This window comes from Mesoplodon mirus (assembly GCF_964341445.2).
Source record: "Mesoplodon mirus genome assembly, chromosome: X".
NCBI classification, from domain to species: domain Eukaryota; kingdom Metazoa; phylum Chordata; class Mammalia; order Artiodactyla; family Ziphiidae; genus Mesoplodon; species Mesoplodon mirus.
The window spans coordinates 102193033-102215273 of NC_138981.1; the positions used below are offsets into that span (position 1 = coordinate 102193033).

The following is a 22241-nucleotide window of genomic DNA, read 5'->3' on the forward strand; positions in this document are numbered from 1 at the left end:
CAAAACTCTTGTCAAATTTCTAGTATCATCTCCCCTGGCACTCCCTCGGGACAGCTTTCTCTGACTCCACTAAAGGTCATTCCTTACAGCTTAGGTAGTACTTTTCATTGTAACTGCTTGTCTAATTATCTGTCCTCCCCAGGAGGCTTATAACCCCTGGGCAGAGCACAGGGAGTTTTCAATACCTTGGTACAGAATCCAGGCACACTCTCACCTCACGTGTTTGCCCTGGCTATTGTAACTCTTCCTCTAGATATCCCTGTGCCTTGACTCCCCACCATGTTCAAGTATTTGCTCAAATGGCACCTCCTCCTAAACAGCCCATTTAAAACTGTGCACCTGCACCCCCCAAAAATAAAATACTTAGGAATAAACCTGACCAAGGAGGTGAAAGACATACGTTGAGAACTATAAAACATTAATAAAGGAAACTGAAGATGATTCAAAGAAATGGAAAGATATCTCATGCTCTTGGACTGGAAGAATGAATATTGTTAAAATGGCCATACTACCCAAAGCAATCTACAGATTTAATGCAACCCCTATAAAATTACCCATGACATTCTTCACAGAAGTAGGACAAATAGTCCTAAAATTTATATGGAACCACAAAAGACCCAGAATTGCCAAAGCAATCCTGAAGGAAAAGAACAAAGCAGGAGGCATAACCCTCCCAGACTTCAGACAATACTACAAAGTTACAGTAATCAAAACACTGTGGTATTGGCACAAAAACAGACATATGGATCAATGGAACAGAATAGAAAGCTCAGAAATAAACCCACACACCTACAGTCAATTAACCTTCTGACAAAGGAGGCAAGAATATACAATGGGAAAAAGACAGTCTCTTCAGCAAGTGGTGTTGGGAAAGTTGGACAGCCACATGTAAATCAATGAAGTTAGAACACACCCTCTCATCATACACAAAAATACACTCAAAATGGCTTAAAGACAACATAAGGTATGACCTAAGTGTCCATCAACAGATGAATGGATAAAGAAGATGTGGCACATATATACAATGGAATATTACTCAGCTATAAAAAGAAACGAAATTGAGTTATTTGTAGTGAGGTGGATGGACCTAGAGTCTGTCATACAGAGTGAAGTAAGTCAGAAAGGGAAAAACAAATACCGTATGCTAACACATATATATGGAATCTAAGAAAAAAAAAAGGTCATGAAGAACCTAGGGGTAAGACGGGAATAAAGACACAGATCTACTAGAGAATGGACTTGAGGATATGGGGAGGGGGAAGGGTAAGCTGTGACAAAGTGAGAGAGTGGCATGGACATATATACACTACCAAACGTAAAACAGATAGCTAACTTACTTCACTCCGTATGACAGGCTCTAGTAAGTCAGAAAGAGAAAGACAAATACCGTATGCTAACACATATATATGGAATTTAAGAAAAAAAAATGTCATGAAGAACCTAGGGGTAAAACAGGAATAAAGATACAGACCTACTTGAGAATGGACTTGAGGATATGGGGAGGGGGAAGGGTAAGCTGTGGCAAAGCGAGAGAGAGGCATGGACATATATACACTACCAAACATAAAATAGATAGCTAGTGGGAAGCAGCCGCATAGCACAGGGAGATCAGCTCGGTGCTTTGTGGCCACCTAGAGGGGTGGGATAGGGAGGGTAGGAGGGAGGGAGACGCAAGAGGGAAGAGATATGGGAACATATGTATATGTATAACTGATTCACTTTGTTATAAAGCAGAAACTAACACACCATTGTAAAGCAATTATACTTCAATAAAGATGTTAAAAAAATAAAAAATAAAAATAAAACTCCTAGAAGAGATCATAGGCAAAACATTCTCTGTCATAAATCGTACCAATGTTTTCTCAGGTCAGTCTCCCAAGGCAATAGAAATAAAAACAAAAATAAACAAATGGCACCTAATCAAACTTACAAGCTCTGCACAGCAAAGGAAACCATAAGCAAAACAAAAAGACAACCTACAGAATGGGAAAAAATATTTGCAAATGATGCGACCGATAAGGGCTTAATTTCCAAAGTATAAAAACAGCTCATACAACTCAACAAAAACAAAAAAACAAACAAAAAATGGGCAGAAGACCTAAATAGACATTTCTCCAAAGAAAAAATACAAATGGCCAATAGGCACATGAAAAGCTGCTCAACATCACTAATCATTAGAGAAATGCAAATCAAAACTACAATGAGGTACCACCTCACACCACTCAGAATGGTCATCATTAAAAACTCTACAAATAACAAATGCTGGAGAGAGTGTGGCAAAAAGGGAACCCTCCTACATTGCTGGTGGGAATGTAAGTTGGTACAGCCACTATGGAAAACAGTATGAAGCTTCCTCAGAAAACTAAAAATAGAATTATCATATGATCCAGCAATCCCACTCCTGGGCATATATCCAGACAAAACTCTAATCCAATAGCCAAGACATGGAAACAACCTAAATGTCCATCGACATGATGATGAATGGATAAAGAAGATGTGGTATATATATATACAGTGAAATATTACTCAGTCATAAAAAAGAATCAAATATTGCCATTTGAAGCAACATGGATGCAACTAGAGATTATCATACTAAGTGAAGTAAGTCAGAAAGAGAAAGACAAATACCATATGATATCATTTATATGTGGAATCTAAGTATGACACAAATGAACCTATCTATGAAACAGAAAGAGACGCATGGACATAGAGAACAGACTGGTGGTTGCCAAGGGGGAGGTGTTTGGGGAGGGATGGAGTGGGAGGTTGGGGTTAGCAGATGTAAGCTATTATGTATGGAATGGATCAACAACAAGGTCCTACTGTATAGCCCAGGGAACTATATTTAGTATCCTATGATAAACCATAATGGAAAAGAATATATAAAAAAGAATTGTAGGGGCTTCCCTGGTTGGTGCAGTGGTTGAGAGTTCGCCTGCCAATGCAGGGGACACGGGTTCGTGCCCCGGTCCAGGAGGATCCCACATGCCGCGAAGTGGCTGGGCCCGTGAGCCATGGCCGCTGAGCCTGCGCGTCCAGAGCCTGTGCTCCGCAACAGGAGAGGCCACAACAGTGAGAGGCCCGCGTAACGCAAAAAAAAAAAAAAAAAAAAAAAAAAAGAATTGTATATAACTGAATCACTTTGCTGTGCAGCAGAAATTAACACAACACTGTAAATCAACTATACTTCAATTAAAAAAAAAATAAATAGAACTGCGCACCTGGACCAGCATTCTCATTTCCCTTTCCCTGCTGTTTGCCCATCACATGCCTCTCTTCTAGCATACTACATAATTTACTGATTTATTATGTTAATTGTTTATTCCCGCCTCTCCCCACTAGACTATAAACATTTTAGTCTGCTTAGTTCACTGGTGTATCCTCAGCTCCTAGAACACTGCCTGGAACATAAGCTGGATCTCAATAAATGTTTGTGGCTGGAATGAATGAAGTGCCTGTCACACAGTAGGCACTCAGCAAATGGCAGCCTTTATTATTGCTCCTTTCCTGGAACAAATTTTACTGGAGGGGAGTCAGTCAAGGAGAGAACAGTGTACACTGCTGAACCACCATCCATCTAGTTGAGATCAGAAACCTGGGAGACTTTCTAGATCAATTGCTTGCTTCTCACTCTCCCAGGTTGTCACTTATTAGTTGGACCATTCACTCCTAGCATGGCAGAAAGTGAGAGGTGGGTTTCTTTGTGGCTACATACATGTCACATCATCAGACCTTAGGTTTAGGTGTTTCAAAGTCCCAATCACTCCATGTGCATTTGTAAATATTAAAGATAACTGCCCTGTAAAATATGAATGTTTTGGGTAGTGTTTGCTCTTTCCCTTTTATTAAAGGATAATTAAGAATAATAACTATGTGGTGCAGCCACTATGGAAAACAGTATGGAGGTTCCCTAAAAAACTACAAATAGAGCTACCATATGATCCAGCAATCCCACTCCTGGCCATGTATCCAGAAAAGAGGAAAACTCTAATTCAAAAAGATACATGCACCCCAATGTTTATAGTAGCACAATAGTCAAGACATGGAAACAACCCAAGTGCCCATCAACAGATGATTGATTTAAGAAGATGTCATATATATATATACACATACAATGGGATATTACTCAGCCATAAAAACGGATGAAATATTGCCATTTGCAGCAACATGGATGGACCTAGAGAATATCATACGAAGCGAAGTCAGACAAAGACAAATACTATACGATATCACTTATATGTGGAACCTAAAAAACAGTACAAATAGTACTTATTTACAAAATGGAAACAGACTCACTGACATAAAAACAAACTTATGGTTACCAAAGGGGAAAGGGAGGGGGGAGGAATAAATTAGGAGTATGGGATCAACAGATACAAACTACTATACATAAAATAGATAAGCAACAAGGATTTACTGTGTAACACAGGGAACTATATTCAATATCTTGTGATAACCTATAATGGAAAATAATCTGAAAAAATATATATATAACTGAGTCACTTTGCTGTACACTTGAAACTAACACAATATTGTAAATCAACTACACTTCAATAAAAATATGTAAGACTTGCATGCATAATAAATAAATAACCTAAGATGTAAAAAAAGAGTAAAATAATGAATATTATTTTCATTCGCTATGTGTTGAACATGTCAATAATATAGTAAGAATTATTAACCCCATTTTAGAGGCGATAAATGGGTCTCAGTAAGAGACAGCAACAGGATTAAGGTGTTATATGCCAGTAAACAGATGGTAGGTCTGGCACCAAAGCCTATGAACTTTCCATCACATATCTGAAGTAGAAGTGTTGACATTAATGAGAAAAACTGTATCACAGTGGAAGATCAGTTATTGGGGCAGGGGTACCAGGCAGATATGAACATCTGATCAATTTCCTGTTAATCAAGCACAGGTTAAAGCTGTTTGAAAATCTGTAAGTAAAAGAACTTAAATTTTACTAGAGGGAACATGATGGAGGTTGATTTTAAATATCCTGAATGGACCAAGATCTAATTTAGCTCAGGGAAACATAATTGAAAATAGAATGTCTTTAGTATCACTGATCTCTGAAACTCAAGAAATGACACATAAACTTTTCCTTCTCTGTCTGCCAGAATGCTTGGTAAAACTACTTTATTCACTAAATAATTTTAGAGTTGTTACAAAAGTAGAGTATTTAGAATGTCACAAAACTATACAAAATATTTTACATGGTTAATATTTAAATAGCCATAAAAGTATACAGGAAGAAAAAATAAACCATAGGTGAATACTGAACATTGTGGCATATTTCTTTTAAATCCTTTTTCTACCTTTGTGAGTGTAGATATATGTACAATTTATTGAGTAAATTTTGTTCTTTTTCTGTTAATAAGTGCAATAATTTCAAAAGTAGAAAATAAAGATTGGCAAAAAGAGAAGTAAGGGGATGGTAAAGCCTGAGCAAATATAAAAACATACCCCCCCAAAATACAAGAAATAAACACTGTGCTGTTACTGGCTGACAAATAATGATCATTAATTGTAGTAAGTATGATTATTTTCATAGACAAAGCAAAAGAATTGGTGGAAACGTTTCTGAAAATAAAATGAGGGACGTTAATGTAAAATCTGAAAGCCTAAGGAAAAGAAAATGATAAAACTCTTTTTACCATTAGAAGGTACGAATCAAAGGAGAGAACTGAAGCTCAGCTAGAGGATGGTGGGTGAGCGTGGTGGATGTAGAGGAAGACATTATTATAAAATCACCCAGGCCCCAGCCACATCACAGGCTGACCTCACAATTACAATGCAGGGGTCCTCTGCCCCACTTGGCTTACTATTAAGTGCAGTAGCTCATCGGAATAAAACAAGAGGGGCGAGAGCCACGGCAGGGGTGAGCCAGGGGACAGTCAGAACACAGAGGAGGGCCCTATAATCCGCGGGGTCAGGCTTCTCACAGGGGGTCATGTGCAGGCTGTAGGACTAGTATCCTCAGCAACGGGGAGCTCAAAGGGATCAGAACTCTAACCATTGTGAAACCTACGTACCTTACCATTGTGGTCAGAGAGCCCCAAGCTGGAGGTCCAAGAGGAAGGAGGAGCACACTGTTTCCAAGTTGAAGGTCTTGAGCTGTGGTGCTGAGGTCTCAGGGGCACTGGATGTCAGTGGGGACTTCAAAACCGTCCAGTGCTGGCTCCCCAAATATCACCAGTGCACCTGTTGATATGACAATGCTGAATTTATCGCTTACCTCTGTAAGGGAGAACCCTCACCTCACAAAGCTTTGCTAGTGTTTCAGGGAGGAAGGAAAGGGTAGAATTTATTGAGAAATGAAAGCATGGTTTTAGGCAGAGGGTCTTTCAACTCTGGGGCTTGATTAGGATTGGGTAAGGATCATGATACCAACAGTCTGGGACTGGTGGAAGCTGCAAGGGGAGGATTTTGAGGAGAGGCACTTAAAGAATTTCAGAGAGCAAACTGTTGCTGCTTTCCAATGAAGAGTTGATGGATCTTTGGGGACGTTGCTGTAGTGAAGAAACTATTTGCCTGGACAGAGGAGTCCTGGAAAAGTAATGCCAACGAAGACAGTGGACTAGCATGACACATTTATGTACATAGTATGGCGTGGTTTTGTTTCTCAGTGTCCAGGCTGAGTGTGCGGATGGACTGTTTCCTCATATACAAAACATTTTTATGAATAATTCACCTTAGGTATGCGTTTATTTGGTAGCGTCAAAATCCTTCCGTTTCTCTGAATCCTGAGGAAAGATAATACCTACTCTTATCCTGAGAAACAACTAAATAGCTAGCTTTAACTGTCTGGTAAACCCTTTGGGTGGATTATTTTATTTAATCCTCACAAACACCTTGTGAAGTTGGTACTATTATTATCCCTATTTTATAAGAGGAGGAAACTGAGGCTCAGGGAGGTAATAATTAGCTCACATCGATGCGGCTACAAATGCATTTTTGCGGAACGTCAACAAAAACCATCTTCAACAAAGCTGCCTTATTCTGTTCCGTTTTTGCAGAAGAGAGCTGGCATCCAGGTTCGAGATAATTATTTGACCATTCTGTCCTCTTTGGGGTCCTTCTCCCTTTGGGGAGAAAGGAGGAAGGGGTGGAGGCCGCCTCCACCTACTCCACTTGGGATCTGGGTCAGCTCCCCTCGGCATCGCCGCTTCGCCCAGGGCCAGCGGCGCGGCCACTTCCGCCGCAGATGCCTCCGCCTCTGCTTGGGCTGCCCCGCGGACCGGAAGCCACTCGCCAGTCCACGCATGCTCCGACCAGCCGGTGACAACAGCGCCGGTTTTGCCCGCTTCCGGCTACCAGGGGGCGCCACGACATAATCGCGCGTGCGGGGAGGGGTGGCGGCCACGTGGTCAGGGAGACGAGCGCTGGGGCGTAGGGGACCGCGGCTTGGAACTCGGCACGGCTGCAGGCCTGCTCAGGCTGCTTGCCTTCCTCCATCGCCTTCTTTCGCTGTGCGCGGACCACACGGTGGGACTGTAGCGGCGAAAGCGACTGAGGTCTGGGCGCAGTTACCTGTAACCTCCTGGCGACCCTGACAAGAAGACGCGTGAGTTTCCCGGGCACCAGGAGGCCCTGGGAGGAGACACCTCACCCTGACTTTGTGGCAGTTTTTGCCCATTCCGCAACGCAAAGAAGGAGGGACTCGGTCCCAGCCTTTCCCCTAGCTCGGAGAGGTGCTGTTCCATCCCCTGGCACCTCCCCCATCGCCCTTAGATAGGTGTGCTTTCCTCTGGAGTATCCAAGGGGGCGGGTCTGGAGGGGTGGAGTTAGTATCTATCAGCTGTTCTGGCAGGACATCCTTGCCTAGTAAGCACTGACCAAATTGCCAAAAAAACCCAAACACACAAACAAAAACCACTAAACATTTTCACAGATATGCTGTAATAGAACAATTCACCTGGTTGTGAACAAGGCTTGAGAGTTGCAAGAAGTGAATTTGTTACCTGACTACAGTGTATTGCTTGGAGTAGGGGCCTGGCGCACTCACACTTAAACTGGCCGACCACGGATTGTCCAGATTACACACTGGGATCACCCAACTGGAAACGCATTGTACACCTCCTCACGCAATATTCAGAGAGGTTGACTTTGATGTTTCTGTCAGCACAACCCCAAACCCCAACCGACAAAAATGCTTCAGAAACTTCATTTACCACAATTCTTACCAGGTCTTGTCATACAGGAAAAAGTTAATTTAGAGAGAAACTAAATAATGTAATAGATTGAGGGATTTTTTTTTAAAAAAGAGCCTTATACTTTGCATACCATTAAATTCAATCATTTTACATGTACACTTGTTTTTACTAAACTTATGGAGTTGTGTAACTATCACCAGAATCCAGTTTTAGAGCATTTTATCACCCCTCCCCAAATTCCCAAAAGACTTTGTAGTTAATCTCTCCTCCTATCTCTAGTCCTAAGCAACCATGTAACCGCCCTCTGTCTCTATAGTTGCTTTTTCTGAACAGTTCATGTGCATGGAATTATACAATATGTGGTCTTTTGTGAATGGCTTCTTTCACTTAGCGTGATGTTTTCCAGCTTCATCATGCTGTAGCATGTATCAGTACCTCATTGTTTTTTATGGCGGAATAACATTCCATGGAATGGGTATACCACATTTGTTTATCCATCTATCGGTTGATGGACATTTATTTCCACTTTTTGGTTATCATGGGTAATCCTATTGTGAACATTTGTGAGGACATATGTTGTCAATTCTCTTGATTTCACTGCCCTGCACAGGTGCTGCCATAGTGCCCTTAGCAGACCTCTGTCATAACACTTAACACACTGCCCTATAAGCTTGGGTTTGTTCTCTGTCTCTACACTGGAAAGGGCAAGGACCATGTTCACTTGTTCCCTGGTCTAGGAGTGGGATTTCTGGGTCATAAGGTGACTGCATGTTTAACTTCTTTAGGAATTTCCAGACTGTTTTCTAAAGTGGCTGCGCCATTTAATATTCCTGTCGGTAAATGTATGAAGGTTCCAATTTCTCCACATACTCACCAACACTTGTTTTGTCTTTTTGTTTGGTATCTCATTGTGATGTTAATTTGCCTAGACTGAGTGGTATTTAGCTAGTTTTACTTCACTTTAATGAATACCTATTTTAATATTTTAATCTAGGAGCTGAAATGAATAATACATGGTCCCTCCTTGCAAGGAGCTCATATATAGTTCCTTCAGGGAGGCAGGTAGAGAAACAGATAATTACAGTACAGTGTGTTAAGTGTTCTGATGGAGCTGAGCAAGGGATGCTATGGGGAGCAGAGAAGAGGGACACCTAACCTAGTCTGGGAGGGGGAGGATGGAGGAAAGTATTCTTTTCTAAATTGAAGTATAGTTGATTTACAATATTATGTTAGTTTCAGGTGTACAGCAAGGTGATTCAGTTATATATTTTATTACAAGATACTGAATATAGTTCCCTGCTCTATACAGTAAGTCCTTGTTGTTTATCTATTTTATAGGTAGTAGTATGTATCTGTTAATCCCAAACTCCTAATTTATCCCTCCCCCCACTTTCCCCTTTGGTAACCATAAGCTTGTTTTCTATGTCTCTGAGTCTGTTTCTGTTTTGTATCATTTGTATCATTTTTTTTAGATTTCATACATGTGATACCATGTAATATTTGTCTTTCTCTGTTTGACTTACTTCACTTAGTATGGTATTCTCTAGGTCCATCCATGTTGCTGCAAATGGCAATGTTTCATTCTTTTTTATGGCTGAGTAATATTCCATTGTATATATGTACCACATCTTCTTTATCCATTCATCTGTCGGTGGACATTTAGGTTGCTTCCATTTCTTGGCTATTGTCTATTGTAAATAGTGCTACTATAAACATTGACGTGCATATATCTTTTCGAATTATGGTTTTTTTCCAGATATATGCCCAGGAGTGGGATTGCTGGATCATATGGTAAATCTAGTTTTAGTTGTTAAAGGAACCTCCAGACTGTTTTCCATAGTGGCTGCACCAATTTACATTCCCACCAACAGTGCAAGAGGGTTCCCTTTTCTCCACACCCTCTCCAGCATTTATTATTTGTAGATTTTTTGATGATGGCCATTCTGACCAGTGTGAGGTGATAGCTCTTCGTAGTTTTGATTTGTGTTTCTCTGATAATTAGCGATGTGGAGCATCTTTTCATGTGCCTGTTGGCCATCTGTATGTCTTCTTTGGAGAAAAGTCTATTTAGGTCTTCTACCCATTTTTTGATTGGGTTGTTTGTTTTTTTGATACTGAGTTGTATGAGCTGTTTGTGTATTTTGGAAATTAAGCCTTTGTTTGCAAATATTTTCTCCCAGTCTGTAGATTGTCTTTTTTGTTTTGTTATGGTTTCCTTTGCTGTGCAAAAGCTTGTAAGTTTGATTAGATCCCATTTGTTTATTTTTGCTTTTATTTCTTTTGCCTTGGGAGACTGAATTATGAAAATATTGCTATGATTTATGTCAGAAAATGTTTTGCCTATGTTCTCTTCTATGGTGTTTATGGTGTCATATCTTAAGCCTTTAAGCCGTTTTGAGTTTGTTTTTGTGTATAGGAAAGTATTAAAAAAGCCTTTTCTAGAAGGCACTTTAATGTGCCTTGGTTTTCTTTTGTGTATTTTTATCAAAATTACACATGTACATAGTTTTAAAAAGTCAAATAATTCTACGAGGTTGGCTGTTTTTAAAAAGAGGAGTCCCCAGCTTTCCTCCCCATTCCCTGCTTCCCCCAAACCAATAGTTTCTGTTCTTTTAACTCTTTGGATATTTACCTCTATATCTTTAAATAGCATAGCATATTTTTATTTTAGAAGAAAAATTATCAGCCTTGACATAGGCCAAACAATCACCATCCTCACTTGCAGTGATTTCTCAATTAGTCAGCCCCATTTAATGTTTTTATTTATTTATTTATTTATTTATTTATTTATTTTGGGGTGCATTGGGTCTTCGTTGCTGCGTGCGGGCTTTCTCCAGTTGCAGCGAGCGGGGGCTGCTCTTTGTTGCAGTGCACAGGCTTCTCACTGCAGTGGCTTCTCTTGTTGCGGAGCATGGGCTCTAGGCCCGCAGGCTTCCGTAGTTGTGGCACGCAGGCTCAGCAGTTGTGGCTCGTGGACTCTAGAGCGCAGGCTCAGTAGTTGTGGCGCAGGGGCTTAGCTGCTGCGTGGCATGTGGGATCTTCCCGGACCAGGGCACGAACCCGTGTCCGCTGCATCGGCAGGCGGACTCTCAACCACTGCGCCACCAGGGGAAGCCCGGCAGGTGGATTCTTAACCACTGTGCCACCAGGGTAGTCCCAGCCCCATTTAGTATTAACGCATGGTTAATCGTGAAAGCCACAGTCACAGTGCAACCTACCTTACCATTTAAATGAAAGAAGACAGGCATTACCAACAGTTAGGTACCAGAGTAACAGAAGTAAGACAAGATATACATTTTAAAGGAGCAGCCAAGGAGTTGTTTTCCTCATTGGTATTTTCGTACCATATAACTTCAATAAGCCAGAACCCAACTGCAACTGTCAATTAGGAAGAATGTTATTCTCATTCAAACTTTCAAAGAAAAAGCCAAATCACAGACAAGCAGCATAGTGTAGGACAGAGGTTGGCACACTATGACCTGGCAGCTAAGAATGTTTTTTCAGATGAACATTTACCATCAGTTTGATTATAGGGAACACTAAGCTTCAACCACAATAAAACAAAATATTTTATTCTTCAATTCCATTTTTTCATTAGTAGACCTGTATTACAAAACCGTATAATCAATTATTATTATATTTTGGGTTTCATCAGTAAAGAATTTATGGAAATTTTTTTCTGTCATTATATAAGTACCTACATAATATCCTCGATTTTGCTTCTTGGCCCATATAGCCTAAAATATTTACTATCTGACCTTCACAGAAAAAGTTTGCCAACTCCTGGTTTAACAGAAGAAACCGAGAAATTGCCATGTACTTGCTGGGTGACCTTGGGAAGTCATTTTACTTCTCTGGCCTTGATTTTTATTATCTATAAAGTGAAGATAAAGGGTGATGGGTGGATGAGATAAGCTGGAGGGCGAAAGCCCCCCATCTCCTAAGTTTTTTATTAATTACTTAATTACGCAAATATTTGATCTACTCCTGCCTACCGAGAACTGTTAAAGGCATTGAGGATACATTGGGAAACAAAGTTCCTGTCCTGAAAAAAGGACACTGTTCTAAATGAAAAGAGACTTAGCTTGCAATGTGTGGTCTGAGATTGGATCTTAATTTGAACAGACTAGCTTTATAGGACATTTTGGGGAAAAGTAAGCAGATATGAATATGGATGGGTCTTAGATGAGATGAAAACTTCTTAACGTGGAATGGTGGAGGTCGTTAATTGAGAAAAAGCATTATGCACATGCGTTACCTCATTTTGGTAGAAAGTACATATACATATTATATATACTTAGAAAAAGATCTGGAAGGATGTATACTAAGCTGTTAACCGTGATAGTTTCTGGGTGGTAGAAATGTAATGTTTCTATTAATTTTTGTTTTCTAATTTTCCACAATGGACAAACATACACTGCTTTTGTAAAAATAAGAGATTCTTTCTAATTTAAAAAGTAATATCTCTCTTCATGGAGCTTACACGCTAGTGCCTCTTATAAGTATTAATATTGCCAAATCTGTCACTTTTTTTCCAGGGGGACACAAGTAAGAATGGAGGGTGCTCTTTCCCCCGCCCCACCCCGAAGGTAACAAAGGATCAACGTTTTCTCCGTGAAATAGCTGCAGAATGTAAACTGAGGCTGCTGGCATTTCCCTTAGAGTTTTACTGGTAAGTAGAGCTTTCTTATACTCAAGGCTTTAGGATGGGGTGGGATTTTTGTAGGGTGGCTGGCATTAAGAAAGGAGGACTAGAGAGGCAAACGTTGGCAGTGTCCAGCTAAGCAGCGTGTCTAATCTGATAGCGGAGACAGAAGCCTGATGTGATCAAGCATTTGAATCATGTAACTACTACTCCTCTTATTCTTATTTTAGGCCAGGGGTCTATAAACCCTGACGTCTATTGTTGTAAATAAAGTCTTATTGGGACACAGCCATACGTCTTTGTTTACTTATTGTCTATCATTGCTTTTGCCCCGCAGTGGCAGAGTTGAGTAATTGTGACAGATGTGAGTATATGACCCACAAAATCAAAAAAATTTACTATCTGGCCCTTTAAAAGGAAAAGTTTGTGGATCCCTGTTCTAGGCTCACCAGAAAACTGTCTTAGTAGGCAAGCCTGTGGGGAGAGGATGCCCACTTTACAGTTAAATTAATAAATTGATGTTGTAAGTTATAAACTTCATTCTCTTCTGAGCTTTATTAGCATGTGTCAGTATTCCCAATTTCAGATGACTCTAAGTTACTTACAAGATTGGAATTCTTTTTTTTTAATTGAAATATAGTTGACATGCAATATTATGTTGACATGCAATATTATGTTAGTTTCAGTTGTACCGTAGAGCGATTTGACATTTGCATACATTATGAAATGATCACCATGATCAGTCTAGTAACTGATCAGTCTAGTAACTACCTGTCCCCATACAAAGTTATTACATATTATGGGCCATATTCCTTATGCTGTATATTACATCCCTGTGACTTATTTATTTTATAACTGGAGGCTTTTTCCTCTTTATTCCCTTCTCTTATTTTGCTCTCACCACCCTCCTCCCCTTTGGTAACTACATGTTTGTTTTCTGTATCTATGAGTCTGTTTTCATTTTGTTTGTTAGATTCTACATGTAAGTGAGATCATACAGTATTTGTCTTTCTCTGTCAGACTTATTTCACTTAGCATAATATTCTCTAGGTCCATCCACGTTGCTGCAAATGGCAGAACTTCACTCTTTTTTATGGCTGAGTAATACTCCAGTGTGTGTGTGTGTGTGTGTGTGTGTGTGTGTGTGTGTGTGTATACACCACATCTTCTTTATCCATTCATCTGTCGATGGACACTTAGATTGCTTCCATATCTTTTTTTTTTTTTTGCAGTATGCGGGCCTCTCACTGTTGTGGCCTCTCCCATTGCAGAGCACAGGCTCCAGACGCAAAGGCTCCAGATGCACAGGCTCAGTGGCCATGGCTCACGAGCCCAGCCGCTTCGCGGCATGTGGAATCCTCCTGGACCGGGGCACGAACCCGTGTCCCCTGCATTGGCAGGCGGACTCTCAATCACTGTGCCACCAGGGAAGCCCTGCTTCCATATCTTGGCTATTGTAAATGCTGCAATGAACATGGGCGTGCATATATCTTTTCAAATTATAGTTTTTGTTTTCTTCACATAAATACCCAGAAGTGAAATTGCTGGATCATATGGCAGTTCTATTTTTAATTTTTTAGGCACCTCCATACTGTTTCCATAGTGGCTGCACCAGTTTACAATCCCACTCAACAGCACAAGAGGGTTCCCTTTTCTCCACAAAATGGACAAAAGTATGGTGAAAAACAGTATATGTGTTTATAGTCTCAAAGTATCTCCCCACAAAATGCTTATTCGTTACAAAGGGCAAGATAGTAACTTCACTGGGGAGAAACCTGGCAGACACCACATTAACCAAATGATCAGAGTTAAGATCAATAGTTGTGGAACAAACTGATACCATGTGCCTCTTGGTAGGATGCACTGAGAAGGACACAACATCACATCTGTAGTATTCTTGCCAAAACAAATAATCTAAATTGAGTCACGAGGAACCATCAGACAAACCCAAAATTGAAACCAGTCAGTATTTTTCAAAAGTGTCATGGTAATGAAAGACCAAAAAAAAAAAAAAAAGACTAGTGAACTATGCCAGATTAAAGGAGCTGAAGGAGACAGGTGTGATCCTAGACTAGAAAAAGGACACTGTTGGGGCAATTGGAGAAAAGCAAATAGCCTGTTGATTAGGTTATAGTGTTGTATGAACGTTAATTTCCTGATTTATAATATTGTACTGTGGTTATGGAAGATGTTAACATTTGGAGAATCTGAGTGAAAGGTATATGAGAATTCTTTGTGCTATTTTGCCACTTTTTTCATCGTCTGTACTTCCAAAATGAAAAGTTGAAAATGAAGCATGAGGGACTTCCCTGGTGGTCCAGTGGCTAAGACTCCGTGCTCCCAATGCAGGGGGCCCGGGTTTGATCCCTGGTCAGGGAACTAGATCCCAGAGGCCACAACTAAGAGTTCGCATGCCTCAACTACAGATCCCACACGCAGCAATGAAGATGCCACGTGTCACAACTAAGACCTGGCACAGCCAAATAAATAAATAAATAATAAATGAAAATAAATTTAAAAAAAGAAAATGAAACATGAGTTATTTACCTCACCCCCAAATATCCCTAGGTGATCTGACTGCCGTGTGCAGCGTGGCTTACAGAGGGGCCGGACTATAAGTGGGGGGACCAGTCAGGAGACTGTGGCACTAGACCAGGGGAGAGATGATGGTGGCTCAGACTAGGGGGATGGCAGTGGAAATTGAGAGGGGTGGATGGATTCAGCATGCATTTTGACATCTCCACAGGAAGGACATTGCACAGGAGGGAATAGAAGGGAGACGAGCCTCATTTGAAAGGATGTTCTCTGCACATTACCTTCAGATAAAATATAGAACAGAATAGACCCTGCATGTCTATATGGGCTTTTTCATTAGTTTTGTGGATTCTAAATCCTCTAGTATGGAAGCTGGACCATTTATCGTGGAGATTGTATTTTATCTTTTTTTTCCTCTATAGTTTTTAATAGTGTTTCTCTCACCCAAGGGAAAACAAGGAAAGGAGCTTTCTTTGGTTCCCTCCTGTGTCTGCCTCTGCCAAGGAGTTTTCTCTTGAGAATCCCTCTCTGCTCTTTTGAAGAGAGTTTGAAATCTGTGTTGTCACTGAAATTGTGACCTTTACAGGGTCCCGTTGGTCAACTTGGGTTGATGTGCCCTTCCCTACATTTATGCTCAATAAAAATGTGTCTGTTTTTCAAGGCTCAGCTCAAGAACCACCTCCTCCAAGTTGTCTTCCTGGATTTACTCAGCCTAAAGTAATCCTTCTTTTTCCTAGGTAAGTCATAGCTCTTAGTTTATTCCTTTTATTTAGCCCCCATTCACTCTTTCACAGTTATACTCATTGCTTTGTACTTATTTGTTTATTTTGTTTGTTTGTTTGTTTGTTTTGGCTGAGTGGCATGTGGGATCTTAGTTCCCTGACCAGGGATTGAACCTGTGCCTCCTGTAGTGGAATCGTGGAGTCTTAACCACTGGACCACCAGGGAAGCCCCTGTACTTATTTGTATTCATGACTTACCTCCTCTATCAGATTTTAAATTCCTTGAGGGAAGGTACTTAGGTTGTTCAACTTTAAATGAATTATTTTCTTTCTCATCATCAGATGCAAAAGAGGTTCAACAGTAAAATAAGTTGATAAGTTCCCCCATGTACCTTGAATCTAATCTTTAGTTTCTCTTGTTTCTAGTAAGGACTTTTCCTGTGAAATGCTGGCGTCACTCCTTTGTCTCCAGCGATCTCCTTTGTAACTTAAAGCCTGTTTTCTATGATTTTCTTTGCCATTGCTTTGATGGAGCTGCTTCCACCAGGGGGAGCTCCTTACTATAGCTAGGTCAATTTTTTTTTCTTTAGAGGCAAAAGAAAGGAGACTTCACCAGGCAAAATATCAAAGCAATGGGAAAACAAGTAATAGGAAGTAGGAACTACACATAACATCTCTTGGGACTTGACTTAGTCTCAGCACCAGTTGGCCCAAATGCCATTTCACTTGTTATATTGGGTTTTGGTATGATTCTGGCCCATGTGTAAAGATTTCCCTCTTGCCAATCTTTTATTTCTTCTACAGATATATACTGAGCATATGCTTTGTGTCAGATATTGTTATAGATGCTGAGGCTTCATCTGTGAACAAGACCGACCAAGTCTCTGACCTCATGGAGCTTATTTCATATGTGGGCAACAGATAATAAATAAGTTAGATAGATAATAATATGTAGTATATTAGATAGGGATAAGTGCTAAAGAGAACAAATAATGCAAGGTCTTGAAGGCCATTGTAAGAACTTTGATTTTTACTATGAGTGAGATGGGAAGCAGTGGGGGTTTTTGAGTAAGAATGATGTGATCTGACATGTTTTAAAAGGATCACTCTTGTTTTTTGGATAATACGTTATGTTTAAGGGGATAAGCTTGGGCCAGGCTGGTAACAGTGGAGTTTGGGAGAAGTTGTTGGATTTTGGGGTATATCTTGAAGGTAGAGCCAATTGGATTTGGTAAGAGATCAGATGTGGGATGTGAATGAGGAATCAAGGAAAACAGGGTCACCATGTTACATAACACCAATGGCATTGCATAAAATGTGGCTCGTGCCCTCTGGAGTTGTATAACACAGTGTTTCTGTTGGAGACGATGCCAAGGTTTTCATCCTGAGCAGCTGGAACGATGGAGTTGCCACTAACTGCAGTGATAAAGACTGTGGGTAGACAAGGTTGGGAGTATATTGGAAGTTGACTTTGGGATATGTTGAATTTCAGATGCCAGTTGAGACATCTAAGTGGAGATGAGGAGTGAGCTGTGGGATGTATGAGCCTGGCACTCACAGGCGTGGTTAGGGCTGGAGATAAATATTCTTGAGTCATAGGCATCTAGATAGTATTTAAAGCTGTGAGATGGATGAAATCACTGGGAGTAAGGATAGTTAAGAGAAGGGGACCATGGAACCCACCCTGGGGCACTCCCACAGCCAGAGGTTTGGAAGACAATGAGGAACCCGAAAAGGAGACTGACAAGGAGTGGCCAGGAAGATGGAAAGAAAACCAGAAGAGAATGGTGCCCCGGAAGCCACGTGAAGAAGGTGCTTCCAGGAAGGGGGGATGATCAGCTGTGAGAAGTGCTTCTGGTTGGCCAAGCAAGATGAGGCCTGAGAATATTCAGTGGACTCTAGCAACATAGAGGCCAGTAGTGGCCCGGATAAAAGCCTTTTCAGTGGACAAAAGCTTGATTGGAGTGGGTTCAAGGGAGAAGGGGAAGAGGAAAATTGTACACGGGGAATATAGACAAATCTTTTGAAGAGTTTTGCTGTCAAGAAGAGGAGGGAGATGAGGCAGTAACTGGAATGGTGTGTGGGAGAGGGGGTCAAAAGAAGGTATCAGAATGGGAGAAATAGAGCCCAGAGGTAAACCCACGCACCTACGGTCAATTCATCTACGACAAAGGGGGCAAGAATATACGATGGGGAAAAGACAGTCTCTTCAGCAAGTGGTGCTGGGAAAGCTGGACAGCCACATGTAAACCAATCCAAGTTAGAACACTCCCTCACACCATCCACAAAAATAAACTCAGAATGGGAGAAATAATGGAACGATTGCCCCAGGAGTACTCACTCGTCGTTGGCGGTCACTAGTCCGTAGGCATTCACTAGTCCGTAGTCACATGCATTTCTGGGCATAGTAGCCAGTAATCCTCAGAGAAGCTAGATGTTGAGGGAGGGGAAGTTGCCAGTGGGTTTGACTGGAACAAACTCTAAGGAAACCCGTGGGCATCCTTTCATAAAACTGGACTCAGACCCTCTGCAGTTAGGGAAAGGGAGAGTATCTGCACGTGTGGAAATGGTTGGGACCATGAGCTCTAGCCATCCCCCTTGTTCACTGGGTGTTTCCAGCCTCCTTTGCCAACCTTGAAGGATCTGGCCTCAGTTACACTGAAGACAGCCTGTAGATCCGCTTCCAGAAACATTATTATCTCTTATTATCTAGGGAAGGGAGAGGAAAAGAAATTTCTATAGGTACTGTGAGCATGACAAAACCCTAGGTAGAGTTTGAACCAAGTGGGAAAAGTGACATAAAAATTCAGGTCACAGTTCCACGAATGACATCCCTGTTCCTTGGCAAGAAGTGGCCTCAGCAGCAGAAGCCATTGTCGGGCCAGGCTTGCTTCTTAGCTCTGTGTTTTAGTAGTGATGGCCTTGAAAACACATACAAGTTTTACTGGTCTCCATATCCTGTTTTTATTTGAACTTGTTTCCGATTCTCATGTCTTCAAGGCCCAGCTCAAGTGTCACTTGTTCTGCAGAGCCTTCTGTGAGCCCCATCTCAGGCAAAATGAGCCATTTCCTTCCCTGAGTTTCTATACCACTTTTTCTCTTTCTCTCTTCTCGCACACGTTACACTGAGTTGTGTGTGGTTGTAAACAGAAAAGGCGGCAGAGTGTAGTGGATAAGAGCACGGGCTCTGGAGCTAGGCTGCTTGGGTTTAAATCGTGCTTCTTGCAAATTGCTTAATCTCCTTGTGCCTCAGTTTCTCGCCTGTCTTATCTCAATATAAAATAATAGTAGTAGTAGTGCCCTCATAGGGATTTTGTAAAGAGGAAAGAATATGTGTGAAGTACTTAGGACAGTGCCCAGCATGTAGTAAGTGCTCAATAAGCTTTTGTTATTTGTCTCTCTTCTCCTTGAGGAATAAGATGATGCCCTTATGTTAGCACTGGGCTTGGCACAGAGTGCTAGGTGCCTAATACATTTTTGTGTGACTAAACTAGGTTCATGTTTAACGGTTTCATATGTGTATAGCCCCTTCATCAGCTCACTTATTTATTGCTGTGTACTGCTCCACGTAGCGGTTAAGAATGAAGGTTCTAGAGCCTGATGGCCTAGTTTGTGTCGTTGCTTAGCCACTTACTAGCTTCTTAACCCTCATTGCCTCAGCTTCCTCATCTGGAAAATGAGAAAAAATATAGGAAGTTAAACACGGTTACTGAACATTCGGATATTAACTATATTTATTATTAATCTTATCGTTAATTAAATGATTTAATAAACACGTACCATGTTCCATGGACTGTGCTAGACAATAGAGATGCAGAGGGGAGTACGGCTTGGTTCCTGCTCTAAGAAGACCTCTCAGCTAGTGAAGGCAACAAGTCAGTATGTATAGAGCCTGGAGGAGGAAGGGGGCAATGAGGGGAAATGGGAGGGCAGTAAGGTTTTCTAGAGCAGGTACATCCTGAGCTTTGCATCTGTGGGTTGAGGATCCTGGAATAAGAATGCCAAATGGGGCTTCCCTGGTGGCGCAGTGGTTGAGAGTCCTCCTGCCGATGCAGGGGACGCGGGTTCGTGCCCCAGTCCGGGAAGATCTCACATGCTGCAGAGTGGCTGGGCCCGTGAACCATGGCCGCTGAGCCTGCACATCCAGAGCCTGTGCTCCACAACGGGAGAGGCCACAACAGTGAGAGGCCCGCGTACCGCAAAAAAAAAAACAAAAAAAAAACTGCCAAATGGGTATCAAAATCCCTTTTGTGGTTCAATTCAGAAATGAGTTTTATAACAGATTTCTCCCATCAATTTCTTTAACAAGACCCCTTAACGAGAGGCTCCACCGTGTATTTGGAAACCCAGAGAAACCATTCTGGGCCAATAACAACGTATCATCAAGCCAACCTAAGTGTACCAAAAATGGTTTTGAACAGTTTTCCTTGAGCAAAACTCCTCTTTCCTTTTGTAGTTAAGCCAGAGGGCCCCCGCAGGCAGAAGACTGCATTCCATATGCCTCTGTCCTGCCCTCTCCCTCCCTCCCAGTGAATTTTCTGAAAAGGTTGGCATTTTCTTCCATTCCTCACCCCAACAATCAGGTGAGAGGGAAAGCAGAGAGCAGCGTGTTTTCTAAGAAAAGATCAGGACCCCTTTCTAACTCACACTTGTAATAGGGACCTCTCTAAGATGGTGGGATGGGGCTATATTTACATTCTTGAGGTCAAGGTCAGAGTATGGGTAGATGAAAACCTTTGTCTTTTGTCTCTTAGAAAACCAATAAAGCCAGTGAAGCTTGTCTATATTCCTCAAGTAGTTCATAAGAACAATAGAATTCAGAGTTCCTGGTGTTCCTCTGGAGCTGATTTTGGCAAGTGATAAGCAGCTTGTAAAAGGGCTTATTATTGAGTAGAGTTTTGGCTGCCTGACTTTTAAGGTTGGTTATTTATTTTGCATGTTGTATAACAGGAGCATTGGGCAATGCTCAGAAGAGGCCTTCTGGGTCAGAGAGTAAGGACTTCTCTGACCATCCCCTCCCACCAGAAGATTCCGGGTGCGGAGCACGGGCCCAGGCTATGGCTTTTGTGCAGCCCTTAACCACCAGACAGACCTTCTCTTAGGGGTTGAATACATGAACATTTCCATCCAGTCCCAGCCTGAGAAAAATATATGTGTGTAATTTCTCAAACTTACACTGATAATGTGACCTGCCTTTGAAAGACGTGTTTTTTTGTTTGTTTGTTTGTTTGTTTGCGGTACACGGGCCTCTCACTGCTGTGGCCTCTCCTGTTGCGGAGCACAGACTCCGGATGCGCAGGGTTAGCGGCCATGGCTCACAGACCCAGCCGCTCTGCGGCATGTGGGATTTTCCCAGACCGGGGCACGAACCTGTGTCCCCTGCATCGGCAGGCGGACTCCCAACCACTGCGCCACCAGGGAAGACCTGAAAGACGTGTTTTTAAAGACACGTTTTGGTCATGTACAACAAGTAGTCATATACGGGGTCCTTGTCATCTGAGTAGGTAGGTGCTCTGAAAGGTAGGGCTTTCAGCAGCTTGTGAAGAGTGCCCAGCCAGAAGCATCCCCAGCCCTTTCAGTTCAAGCTTTAAAGCGATGTGCCTCCTACCTCATGCTGGCCTTACTGGCTCTCCAAGAGACATTTTAGAGACAGTGAGTGAGGGAAGCTCCTCTTCTTTCCTATTCCAAACTTTAAAAGTGAATTGAGCCAGGGCCCTCACGAAACTGAGATGGTCTCGACAGAGAGAAACTTACTGGTGGCTCTTTTTTCACTTTTCTCTTGTTTGATTTTTATGGGAACCTGAATTTATGAGGAACTTCTGTTTATAGAGGCTATAAGCCAGCATTTGTGTCCAGTGATGTTAGTAAAATGGGAAACAGCAGGAGGTTATAGGTGCCTGGGAAGAGATTTCATGAGCCATTGAATGAGTTTTGGATGCTTTATGATATTTTGAAGATACATGCCTTGGGAAAGGTGGCCTTTACACTTGAAGTTACTGTTTTAGGCTGAACCATCCTCCCTCAGAGACAATGTTTTGTTGAAGAAAGTCTTGGAAAACATGTGAGACCCAATCATCCTCACAGAGTTTGTGAGTGTGACTAGGTTAAACTTAGTGCACTAAAGTCTCTGGCATTGGGGATGGGCCGCTACTTTGGCTCCTGTATTAGTCAGGATAGGGTAG

General features: G+C 41.6%; 1 long non-coding RNA gene across 6 annotated transcripts in view; it reads left to right on the top strand.

Annotated features, from left to right (window-relative positions):
- The first annotated feature begins 7354 nt into the window (after positions 1-7354).
- The window catches only part of LOC309796047, a 65549-nt gene continuing 50662 nt past the window's right edge, over positions 7355-22241 (top strand). For all 6 annotated transcript variants that reach the window (XR_014292410.1, XR_014292411.1, XR_014292412.1 and 3 more), the window contains exons 1-3: positions 7355-7568; positions 12696-12829; positions 15999-16074. This is a non-coding gene — a long non-coding RNA (uncharacterized lncRNA). The remainder of the gene's footprint in view (positions 7569-12695; positions 12830-15998; positions 16075-22241) is intronic.